Consider the following 11,352-nt stretch of genomic DNA (forward strand, 5'->3'; position numbering starts at 1 on the left):
AAGGAGTAGCTTTAGAAACAGGGCTATGTGTGGCGTTCTTTGGTGCCAGCATTCTGTTGATGGCTTAATGTGATGCACAAACTGTAAGCTGTATGTTATTCTGCCAGCCGTGGTTCAAAAGGGCGACAAGTGAGCGCACAGCCTTCATTCCAATCCAGAGGGAGATATTGTGCCAACTCAGGGCTTCATGGGCAACAGAGTGGCACTCAAGTAACTGGTGTTCTCTCCCCCCAGGTGCCCTTTGAGCCAAAATGGCACAGAAGAGCCAACTAAGCGACGATGAGAAATTCCTCTTTGTGGACAAGAACCTCCTCAGCAGCACGGTGGCCCAGGCCGACTGGTCAGCCAAGAAGCTGGTCTGGGTCCCTTCGGAGAAGCATGGCTTCGAAGCCGCAAGCATCAAGGACGAGAAGGGGGACGAGGTGCTGGTGGAGCTGGCCGAGAATGGGAAGAAAGCGACTTTCAGCAAGGACGACATCCAGAAGATGAACCCACCCAAGTTCTCCAAGGTGGAGGACATGGCCGAGCTCACCTGCCTCAATGAAGCCTCCGTGCTGCACAACCTCCGGGAGAGATACTTCTCAGGCCTCATTTACGTGAGTCTCCCGGCTGGAGAAGGCAGAGATTTGGCTCTGGGCTGCTAGGTGCAGATTGGGGAAGCACACCCGGCTGAGCCTTCTCTTGTTAACAATTCGCCTGTACTGATTTCCACCCCCAGCCCCCCCCAGCCCCTTTTGAGGTGTTGTGGCTGAATGCAGGGGAAGGGAGAGGGCGGAAGGGCTGTGTGAGATTGTGCAGGGAGAGAAAGGTTTATGTCCTTGTAAATCTGTGAGCCACAAACACATATCCACAAGTGGGACATCGTAAAAGCTCCTTCCCCACATTTATGGGCCTTGGGCAGGCCTTGCCAGGAAGTCTGTTCTTCCCACTCATCATGACGATGGGTGAGGCTCCGGGAGTTCCCTGGCAGAGTTTCGAAAGGCAGCCCTGGGCAAGAGGCTGAATGCAGGGCTGCCCGTTGGCAGAGGCAGACCCGGGGAGCCAAGATGGCAAAGAGGAGAAAGTGCCCCCCCCAACCGTGGCAAGTCCTCAGGGCTTCTCCTTCACCTGTGGCCCCAAATAGGGAGGCCCTCTGCCTGGCCGGACTCCCTGGGAAGCTTCCCATGAGCTCCCCCAGGTGCCCAAAGGCACCCCAAGATCCAGCCAGCAGTTCCCTGCTGGAAAGCCCGGCTCAGCCCCCTCAAGAGGCCCACTGCCGGAGCAGCCGGGACCCTGACTTCCCTGGGCCGGCTGAGCGACACTCTGGGCACCACCTGGGGTGAAACCTTTTGGACCTTTCCTAACATGGCCAAGAAGAGGAGATATCAGGCTGCAGATTTCGCCTCCAAGCCTGGCTGGATTGGAAGGGCAGCCCGGATGTATCTTTGCAATTGTGGACTTGGGAGCTTTAATAACAAATGGGGGGGTTGGGGGGGGAGGAACAGGCAGCCGAAAACACCCTTATAGATGCTGCTTCGGATGCCTTGGCCCCAGATCTTGAGCAGAGGCATCGGGGGAGGGGACGACTGACACCACCCTTGAAAATGGGGTGTTAGTGTGCAAAGGGCCGGACGGATCCAGAAGCACCCCACTTTCCCAGCCCTTCTCTTTCTGAACGTTCCCATCTAGAGGGAACTTTGAATCTGAGGCATTCCCCTCTTTCTCCTATGAGGCCAGTGAATAGGAGGGGTACGAGGTGGGGGGGCTGCAGAGAAGGTGCCCAAGACTTGAGCAGGTCGGGGAGGGGTTTCTAGCTACGGCTATCAAGGCTGTGATGGAGCCTCCCTGTTCAGAAGCAGTCCATCCCTGGATGCCAGACCCTGGGAAGGAGAGCTCCCTCTGACATGTCGGCTTCCTTCCTCCCCCAGTCAAGTGCCAGAGTTCCCTGCAAAGAGACAGCCTCCTCCCAAGGTTTCAGGCGCCAGAGATATGGTGGTCCCAGGCGAGGAGGCAAAGTCTGAGTGGTCGGGGGGGGATTTCCTTGCAGACGTACTCAGGTCTCTTCTGTGTGGTCGTCAACCCCTACAAGCAGCTGCCCATCTACTCGGAGAAGATCGTGGACATGTACAAGGGGAAGAAGCGACACGAGATGCCTCCCCACATCTACGCCATTGCTGATACCGCCTACCGCAGCATGTTGCAGGGTAAGGCTGCATGCCCTTCCAATGGGCACTGGCCGACTGTTTCTGCCACCTGGGGGCTCTGTCTGGCTGGTGGCCCTTCTTGGGTCCTCCATCACGGAGCAGGGGTGCCAGAGCATTCCGCGCGGGACTTTGGCACCGGCGTTTGCCATCCTCCACCAGCTTGTGACTCAAAAAGGAAAAGCTCTCCTTCCACCCACCCGTGCCAGGGCATGTGGCCAGAGAGAAATCCAGAGCATAGTTTGGCAAATAGGGGCATGGAGAAGGAAGGGCAGGCAGGAAGGAAGAGGATGCCACGCCATCCTTCACCAGGGAGATGGAATTTCTTCTCCTGGAACCTTTGCCCAAATCAAACATTCTGCTACTGGCTCGAGTGGCACGCTTGTGCCAATGTTTGGACTTAGGCAGCAGGTTGCCTGGAATTGGACCCCTAAATCACCTCCCCCCTTTGCAAAAGGGCTTCTGGCTGGCTGGACAGGAGTTAGACTCGTGTGTGGCTTTGTGGTGGAGGCTGCTGTGTGACACAGAGAGGATGCGGCCATCGCACAATGGCTTGTGGTTTCTGTTCTAACCAGCCAGTGAGCCATACTGAGAGCGGGGCTGGAGGGCCCCTGTCCCTGGGCAGACGCGATAGCTGGCATCTGTGGTTTCCCCTTCCAGGTGCTCCTTCTGACAAACGCAGCTCCCTGTTGGGCATCGTGGCTGGAGAGTATGTCGGCTCCGGCAGGCCCAGATCATTTAGCAGCACCTTTGCTGGCTGATGTGAAGAGATGCATGGAGTAATCTAGTACTTAAATCCACTGGCAGGAGAAGAGCTTGGCTCTGCAGGGAAAGCTTCTGTGGGGGAGGGTACGGGTGCCTTATATCATTCTAAAGTGTCAAAGGACCAAGGTGCTTTTGTTGAGAGTTGCCACGTTTGTGAGCTCAGGAACAGCTCCCTTCAGATCTGAGGTGGGCTGTGGTGGGAGGTCCAAATGCTCCGAATTACTTTGTCCTGGCTTCCAGTCTAAGGTCAGAAGGGTCTCCATCAACGCTTTTGCCCAAAGTCTGACCTGTTTGTCCGGGAGCATCTGAGGGCTCTTTCTGCCAGACCTCCCATTAGAGGAGCAGCATGGGGAGAAGCCTCCGCTCTTGGGGGGGGGGGCTTCTGGTGTGGATGGGGAGCGAAGGAATCATCGGGAGGGTTCCTACCAGGCACCGCTGCCTTGTTCGGGCTTGTGAGAATCTGCTGCAGGTTAGTCTGCTTTGCAGCACTGCCAGAGTCTTCCGTTAGAGCTCCCTGCCTGATCAGATGCCAAAAGGGCAGCCAACCTATAAGTTAAGATCCTTTACCAGCCAATGCGTGCTTTGCTCAAGCAGGTCCAGAAAATGTCTTCCTGCTGATTTACCAGCAAATAATACTGTTCGGCTCCTGCCCTATTTGTCGGTTCTCCACTTATGGGCTTCCAGTTGCTGCTATAAATCAATTGCATTGATTAAAAGTTTATCTTTGGAAATAACAGGGAGAGAGAGGAAGGAAGGAGAGTATGGTACGGAGAGCTGGTTGTTCCTGGCAGCCTCGGGCAGGCTAAAGAGCCGTTGAGGAACCTTTGCCTGACTCAGCCATAGGGCAGCTCCAGGAGCCGAGGCAAAGGAAGGGGGTCAGTTGCCCATCACAGCTGAGTGGCCTCTCCGGCTTTTCTGCAGCTCCCTCTCCTTGCCCCCCCCTCCTCGGCTCCTCTCCAGACCCACCTGGGGAGGGAGGAGCCCTGGGGCCACTAGCTGGCCATCCGAGCCGAGGAAGCTGCCGAGGCTCCTTCCCAGCTTCTCCTCGCTCTCCCTTTCTCCTTTTATGGCCAAGCTGCTCTTGGCAGGAAAGCCACAAGCCACAAGCACTGCCGAAGCGGAACAAGCCGCTCTCTGGGATGGGAGCAGAGGCCCCCTCCTCCCGGGGGAAGAAGTGCTGATGGGGGTCTCAGTTCCGCAGGCACAGGGGTCGGCCTCTCTTTGCAGGAGGCCCAAGAGGGAGGGAGTGCTAAAGTAGGAACCCCCAAATTCCAGTTGCTTCCAGCCTACACGACCTTCAGCTAAGTGAAAGGGAAGCTCCACAAATAAAACTAAAAGATATGTTTCTTGCAGTCACTGACCAGGGGTGTCAAGAATGTCCTAAAATGCTTTGATTGACAATCTGGAAATTAAAAAAGGGGCCCACAGCCTTTTCTGTGGCTTGCCATTGGGATGGATTTGGGGAAAGTTGGAGCAGCAAAAATGTGAATTCCTCTAAGGGTTTGCATGGAAAAAACTGGAATTGCCAAACTGCCTCCTTCCCCTGCACCAGCTGTGTGGTTCTTTCACGATGGCAGATCAGTTGGAATTCCTGGGCTTCCTGCTCCAATTTCACCTCTGGCTTTTGGGCTGTAGCGTCTCCCATGGATGCTCTGCTTAGGCGCACTGGTGCTCCAGGAGGCGGCTGAGGCTAGGAAGTAGAGACACCGATGCCTTCCTGTCCCGGGGCTGCTCTGCCGCCTTCCTCGGCCTTTGCCAGCTGCCTCCAATGCCACCTTTTCTCTGGCTTTTCCCCTGCGGACTTTGGAGCCCCTGAAGCTCTGCCTGGAATGCACCTCAGTGGCCCACAGAGGACAGCTTGGGACTCTTTGTCGGGATCTCATCTGTAAACAGAACTGTTTGCATCTCCAGTCCCATTTCCTCAATTCTTTCCCTCTGGACATAAAAGCAGGAGACTGCCCACCCAGTCTGGAAAATGGGATAAAAATAAATACAGCGGTGATGGGTCATGGGGACGAGGGGCGCCAGTCCTGGTCTGTCTGTGCCAGATGGGAAGAGTCTCCCAGTGCCTGGCACGCTGAGTGTCCCAGTTCATCCCCAGCGCTGCCAATGTCAAAAAGGAGCGGGCGCCTGGTGGTGGACGGTGCCCTCCCTGGGCGAGACCAAGCTGGGCTCTGGGGGCCGGGATCTCATGGCTGTCTCTTCTGTCCACAGACCGGGAGGATCAGTCCATCCTCTGCACGTAAGTAGAGCGGAAGAGTCGGCATGCTCCCTGGTCGGCTTCCAGTGCCCCTGCAGCTCCATTTCTCGTGGCCTTTTAAGGACTTCTAAGCACGCCCTGGGCATCCTGCTGATGAGTTGGAGGGTGCCCAGCTGGCAGGGGGGATGGAGGGTGTGCAGGGCGGGGGCCATTCTAAGTTGGGTAAGGACTGCTTTAGATCCCATCACAGCAGCCGCCCCCCCCACCTGCTGTGGAGAACAACTGGGCAGCCTCCAGGTGTTGTCCTCATGGCAATGCCAGCAGGCCAAGGCAACCTTCCCTCGCCCAGCCCCAGCCCAGCCCTGCTCTCCATCGGATCCCTTCTCCCCAGAGTGAAACACCTTGGGAGACAAAGCCCCTTTGTTTTCGGGAACATCTGCACTGGGCTTAGGTAACAGCTGGCCTTGGAAGGGGCAGATCTGATACAGCAGCTCCTGCCCAGGTGCGAAGAAAGCTCCCAGGAGCCTGTGATGGCAGGGAGTGATGGGGGCTGTAGTCCAGCACATCCAGGAGAGGCATGCTTGGAAAGATGGTGGCTTGTTCCTGCCATTGGGGAAAAGAAATGCAACAGGAGGAGGATGGACAGAAAGCAAAAAGTTCAAAGGATTTTGGATGGGGGTATGAAAGCCCAAAGGCCAGCTCTTCTTTTCCCAACAGTGTGCAGGGAGGGGTGGGTTGGAATTTTGGGGAAATCTTTCTCCATCATTGGCCTCCCACTGACGTGTTTGTTCTGGAGCTCTTCCCAGAACACTTAATTTTTATCTATACAAATCACGGCCCTCTTTGGGCTTCTGAGCAGGGAAGCACAGCCGGGGATCGGCCTCCTGCAGCCAAAGGGGCCCTTCGCAGATGCTGGTCCAGCTCCACCCAGAGCCCAGGAGAAGCATCTGCCCTCTGGCCTTGGCAGGGAAGGGAAGCTCACCCCATCCTTTGAAGGGGTCGAGAAAGACCGGCTGGCACAGACCGACAGCCCATCAACCCAGCCTCAGGACCCAAGTGCCGAGTGGCAAAGAGAAGGACTTCCTCTGGCCCCGTGAGCTTCCTGCAAAGCTCAGGATGCTCTAGGTTGGGCTGGGGGACAAAGGGCAGTCTTGGAGGGCCCCCACTCCACCCACAAGCAGATCTGCAACACTTGCACACAAAGCAAAGCTCCTCAAAATCTCCACTGCTGCCTGGGCATCTTTGGCAGGGGGGGGAGAATCAGAGGGGGGTCATCTGGAAGAACAAGGAGTCCCACAGGAAGCAGCCCCAGGCCTTTTAAGGCTTCCCTCCACCCAGGCCTGTCCTGACTCACCCCATCCATCATGGGGGAGAAAAGGCGCCTCCAAATTAGGAAGAAGAATCGCCAAGGCGGTGTGAGTGGGAGGCCTCGGCTGTTTAGCCAAACCTCTCCTGGAGGTCCCTCCCCCCCCCCCAGCCTTAGCAAGGGGCTGGATCCTCCACCCAGGAGCTCCTCTGGCCCTCAGGCCAAGCCAGCCCCTTCCTTGACCTGAGCCACTCGGCCTTCCTCAACTGGAGACTTGATGTTTCCGTTACCGACTCATAACCTGCCCCCCAAAAGATCCCAAAGCATTCTCTTAAGACCGATGCGCTCCACTTCCAGAATGGTGCCACAGAAGGCAGAGAGGGAGAGGTGTCAGCCTCTTTGGGGGCCTCTCTGTTCCTGCCCAGAGTGCCAGGCGTAGGTGGGCAGCCAGAAGAGGGACGAGCCCCCCAGCTTCAGTCCTTCTGCCGCCATTCTGGTCCACATGGAGCATAATGAGGGGCTGGCAAGGGGCATCTCGGGTGGCGGCTTCGTGCAGGGAGTCCTTCCCTCCTTGGGAGAGTTTTCCGCTGGGCAGGGGCTGTCAGGCTGCCGACCACCCGGTGAGCTAAAAGTGCCCACTAGCCCCTCCAGGGAGGGCTGAGCAAGGCTCCCCTAACGGGCAAGGTGGGAACATGCGTGGGGGCACCTGAGTGGCCAGCAGCCCCCTGGGAGACGTGAGCGGAAGGCCACCTCAGCGGCCGGCCTCCTTGGGAGAGCAGAGGGCCCCGGGGGGATTCCCGAAGTGGCCGGGCGGCTGAGAGGAGCTGCGCTTGGGTTGCAGCCTCAGGGCCCCTGAAGCTCCCTTGCTTTCCCCCCCCTCCCACAGCTTTCAGGTGGGGAGGGGGTTGGCTCCGCAGGAGCCCCCACTGCTTTGTGAAGGGCAGGGGGCCTAACAGTCTTTTTCCTCCTCCTTCCCCCCCAGGGGAGAATCGGGCGCAGGCAAGACAGAAAACACCAAGAAAGTGATTCAGTATTTGGCCGTGGTCGCCTCCTCACATAAGGGTAAAAAAGACACCAGCATCACGGTGAGCAGCCCGACACCCCCTCGTCAGACTAGGGGGCAGCAATGGGTGAGGGGGGGCTCCTTTCTCTGGGGACACAATCTGGCACCTTTTCAGAGCAATTGTCAGCAACAGCAGGAAGAAGATGACAACTTGGGGGGGGAAAGTATTTTTTTTCTGACTTGGTAGATAACACCGCCGGCTTCCCCAACCTAACATCCTCTGCGTGATTTGGACTCAACTCAGACCAAACTGGCTCAGCCACAGGCAGGCAGGAACGATGGGAGTTGTAGTCCATCACTTCTGGAGGCTGCCAGTGGGGCAAGGCATGTCGGATGGTGCCTGCTTAGCCGAAGACAGGCACCGAGGTGCCCATTGCCAGCTCAGTGGACACATTCTGGGAGGGAGCACGGACTCTAGAGCTTGGGACAGATCTACCCCCCCCCCCCGGGTCCTCTGCTTTTTGCGGAGATGCCTTGCCTAGCTGGAGAGAGAGGTGCCCAGGGCAATAGTGGTGGAAGCACTTTGTAAAAAGAAGCCGTTCCGGGAGGGGACATGGCCAAGACTGACGCCTGTTTTATGCCATGTTGTTTGACTGCAGCAAGGGCCGAGTTTTGCTTACGTGAGTAACCCGGATTCAGCGTGTGTGTCAAGGCCTGTAGATCTGCATGGTGTTCTTGCACTCCCTCCCCAAAGAGGGTCTCGGGGGCCAGAGCGCCCCACGGCTAACCCGAACCCATCTGGTTGCCCGCCTGGATCCCGCCTGTGCATGCTGTTTCTTGGGAGCAAGCGAGTCCCTCCTCCAGCTGCTCCCAGGCAAACAGGATGGGGACTCTCCACTCCAGGGTTCTTCCTGGAAGAGCATCCTCTAATTTGCACACCAGAATGCTTCGTTTTTGGACTGGCCTGTGGGGGGGGGAAGGGCAGCCCCAGTGGGCTGACCCAGAGAGGGTGTGTGGGTCGGGGGGCTTATGGAAGCCAGTCTTACTCCCCAGATGATCACCGTGTGCCAGTAGAGTGATTTGATCCGGTCTTCTTGGCTTGCCGTGTGCATCTTCCCCCTCGCCTGCCATCCTGCCCCTGGGGTGGGGTGGGGAATTCCTGGGCTTCTGCATGCTGTGCAACTAGCTGAGCCCGCCTGCCTTTTTGCTAGGGAGAGGGTGGAGCCACTGACACTTGTGGGGGTACAGAGGGGGCTACTTGTGGGGGAGAAGCTGGGATGGGGAGTGTAACTAAGTGGGAGGATTTTGTCTTCTTTGGAAGCTCTGTCCAATTTCAGGAACATTTTCCTATCTAGAGTCTGGGGTATCAGGAAGGAACAGCCCTGCTCCCCCCCCCCGCCCCCATTATGGAGCAGAGACCTTTGGAGGGCAAAGATTCTGGCTATCCAGCATCTTCTACAGCTGATGAAAAGGCTTTTCATGACACTCAACTGTCAAAATTCATCAGCCTCTGTCTTTGCTTTGAGACAGGGGTGGGGAAGCCCCCTCCTCCTCCCAGCTTCAACTTTGAAGAGAGGCTAAGAAAAGAGGCCGCTCTTTAGCATGGCTTGGAGGTGTGACTTCATTGGTGTGTACCTGCCTGGGTGTTCCTTTTTCTGCATGCAAAAGTCACCTTATTTTTAAATATAAATCATGCGTTGTCATAGCCAGTATTTAACCGAATTAATAGATGCCGTGTAATCTGCTTCAGGCTGCATTAGAAGGAAGGTTGTGTGCAACCGTTCCTTCAGCCCCCTTGCCTAATTTCTGTTTTCGTTTCCTTGCCAAATGAATGCTTCAGCAGCAATTGCAAAACAAAATACTCTGATTTGCTTTGGCCTAATAAATGTGCTGAAAAAAAGGCAGGGGTTATGGCTGATTGCCTCCGTGGTTGAAGATGATCCAGAATGCGGCAATCAGTTGTCTTGACCAGTTTTACGCAGAAAAAAAAGGACCAAGTCCTACAAAGGGTGCAACCAGAGGCCAAAATGAGCCACAGGGAATCTCCGTGTAGGTAAAATGCGCAAGTGCAGATTGAGAACTATGGCCCTCTTGGTGCATTTTATCCACATGGAGCTGGTTTCTCTGGGGGCAACTTGAATTACACCCCACCCCTTTTCGATTCACTCCTACCTCTGCCTGCCATGGACTGATGGCCAAATCCTTGAATCAATTTTAGGGCGAGTTGGAAAAGCAACTGCTCCAGGCCAACCCCATTCTAGAAGCTTTTGGGAATGCCAAAACTGTGAAGAACGATAACTCCTCCCGATTTGTAAGTTGACAAGTTCTTCAATGGGGAAAGGCAGGAGGGGAAGGGAGGGGGGTGGCTGGCTGAACCACATAAGTGCATGAAAACAGGCACATGGAGAATAGGAGTTCTTCTTCCCAGGAAAGGAAAGGAAAGGAAAGGAAAGGAAAGGAAAGGAAAGGAAAGGAAAGGAAAGGAAAGGAAAGGAAAGGAAAGGAAAGGAAAGGAAAGGAAAGGAAAGGAAAGGGTTGTAAATAGAGAGGGAGACTATATGACCCCCCCCTTCCCATATGGACGTCAAAACTTCTCGGAAGCCCCCTGCACCCCACCCAGCTGTGTCGTCTCCTTTCTCCAACAGGGCAAATTCATCCGCATCAACTTTGACGTGACGGGATACATTGTGGGAGCAAATATTGAAACCTGTATCCTTTCTCATGATCCCCCCTCTTTTGCTTCAGGCAGTGGCCTTGTTTTACCTGACCGTGGGTAAGCTAGTGAGTGTTTATTTTAAAAAAAGGTTTTGCTTGCTGAACCTTCATGGACAGATTTGCTGGAAAAGTCTCGCGCTATTCGGCAGGCCCGAGAGGAAAGGACCTTCCACATCTTTTATTACTTACTTGCCGGGGCCAACGAGCAAATGAAGAGTAAGCCGCCTCTTTCAGGGAAGGTGCCTGACAGGGAGGGGCGCTTCAGAGCAGCTCCTGGTGGGGGGGGGGGAATCAGGTCCTCCCTTCCCAAAGGGGGTTGGCACTGAAGCCAAGAGGACATTTCTGCTCTCGGAAAAGGCCAGGGGCCCTTGCAGCAGGAAGCCTTGTGCCCAAAGCCAGAAGCTCTGCTCTCCACATGGGCTCCCCACTGAAGGAGACTCCATTGGGGGGGGGAGTGGGAATTCCCCCTCAGTCCCTTGGTTAGGAACGGGGATGCCCCAGTGGACCATTCAGGGCCAGGATGGCCAGGGCGGAGGACAGTTGGGGAGGGAGCGATGTGGCCAAGAGGCCCCAGGAGTTTGGACCCAGAGCCGAGGGGGGCTCACTGAGGTTTTGCTCTCTCCGCCTTGCAGAGGAACTTCTGCTGGAAGGGTTCAGCAACTACACATTCCTCTCCAATGGCTACGTGCCCATTCCTTCTCAGCAGGACAACGAAATGTTCGACGAGACCCTGGAAGCCATGGCTATTATGGGATTCACAGAAGAAGAGCAAATTGGTAAGAGAAGCAAACTTTGCTGGGACCTCTGACTCTGGGTGTGGATATTTAGAATACAACTGGGGGAGTGGGGGGATGGCACCTCATCATCTCCGATACGGGTCTTTCCAAAAGAAAACCTAGCAGCCTTGGGTGAGGCTGGTGAGGGGTGTCCTCAAATCTGCATTTTTCTGAACCTTGGCACACGGCGAGCCTGTACAGGTGTGCTGTCGACCTGATCCTAGCCCTCTCTGAGCTCAGCAAAACCTCTGGTGGGATAGTTACCGGGAAGAAGGCCTCTGTAATCGAGAGGGAGAATCCACCCACCTCCCCAGAGACGTCCTTTGAATTTCTCTCCTTCCTAACCTCACAGCAATGCTGAAAGTCGTCTCATCGGTTCTCCAGCTTGGCAATATTGTCTTCAAGAA

Source organism: Vipera berus (genome assembly GCF_964194415.1).
Source record: "Vipera berus genome assembly, chromosome: 13".
NCBI lineage: Eukaryota > Metazoa > Chordata > Lepidosauria > Squamata > Viperidae > Vipera > Vipera berus.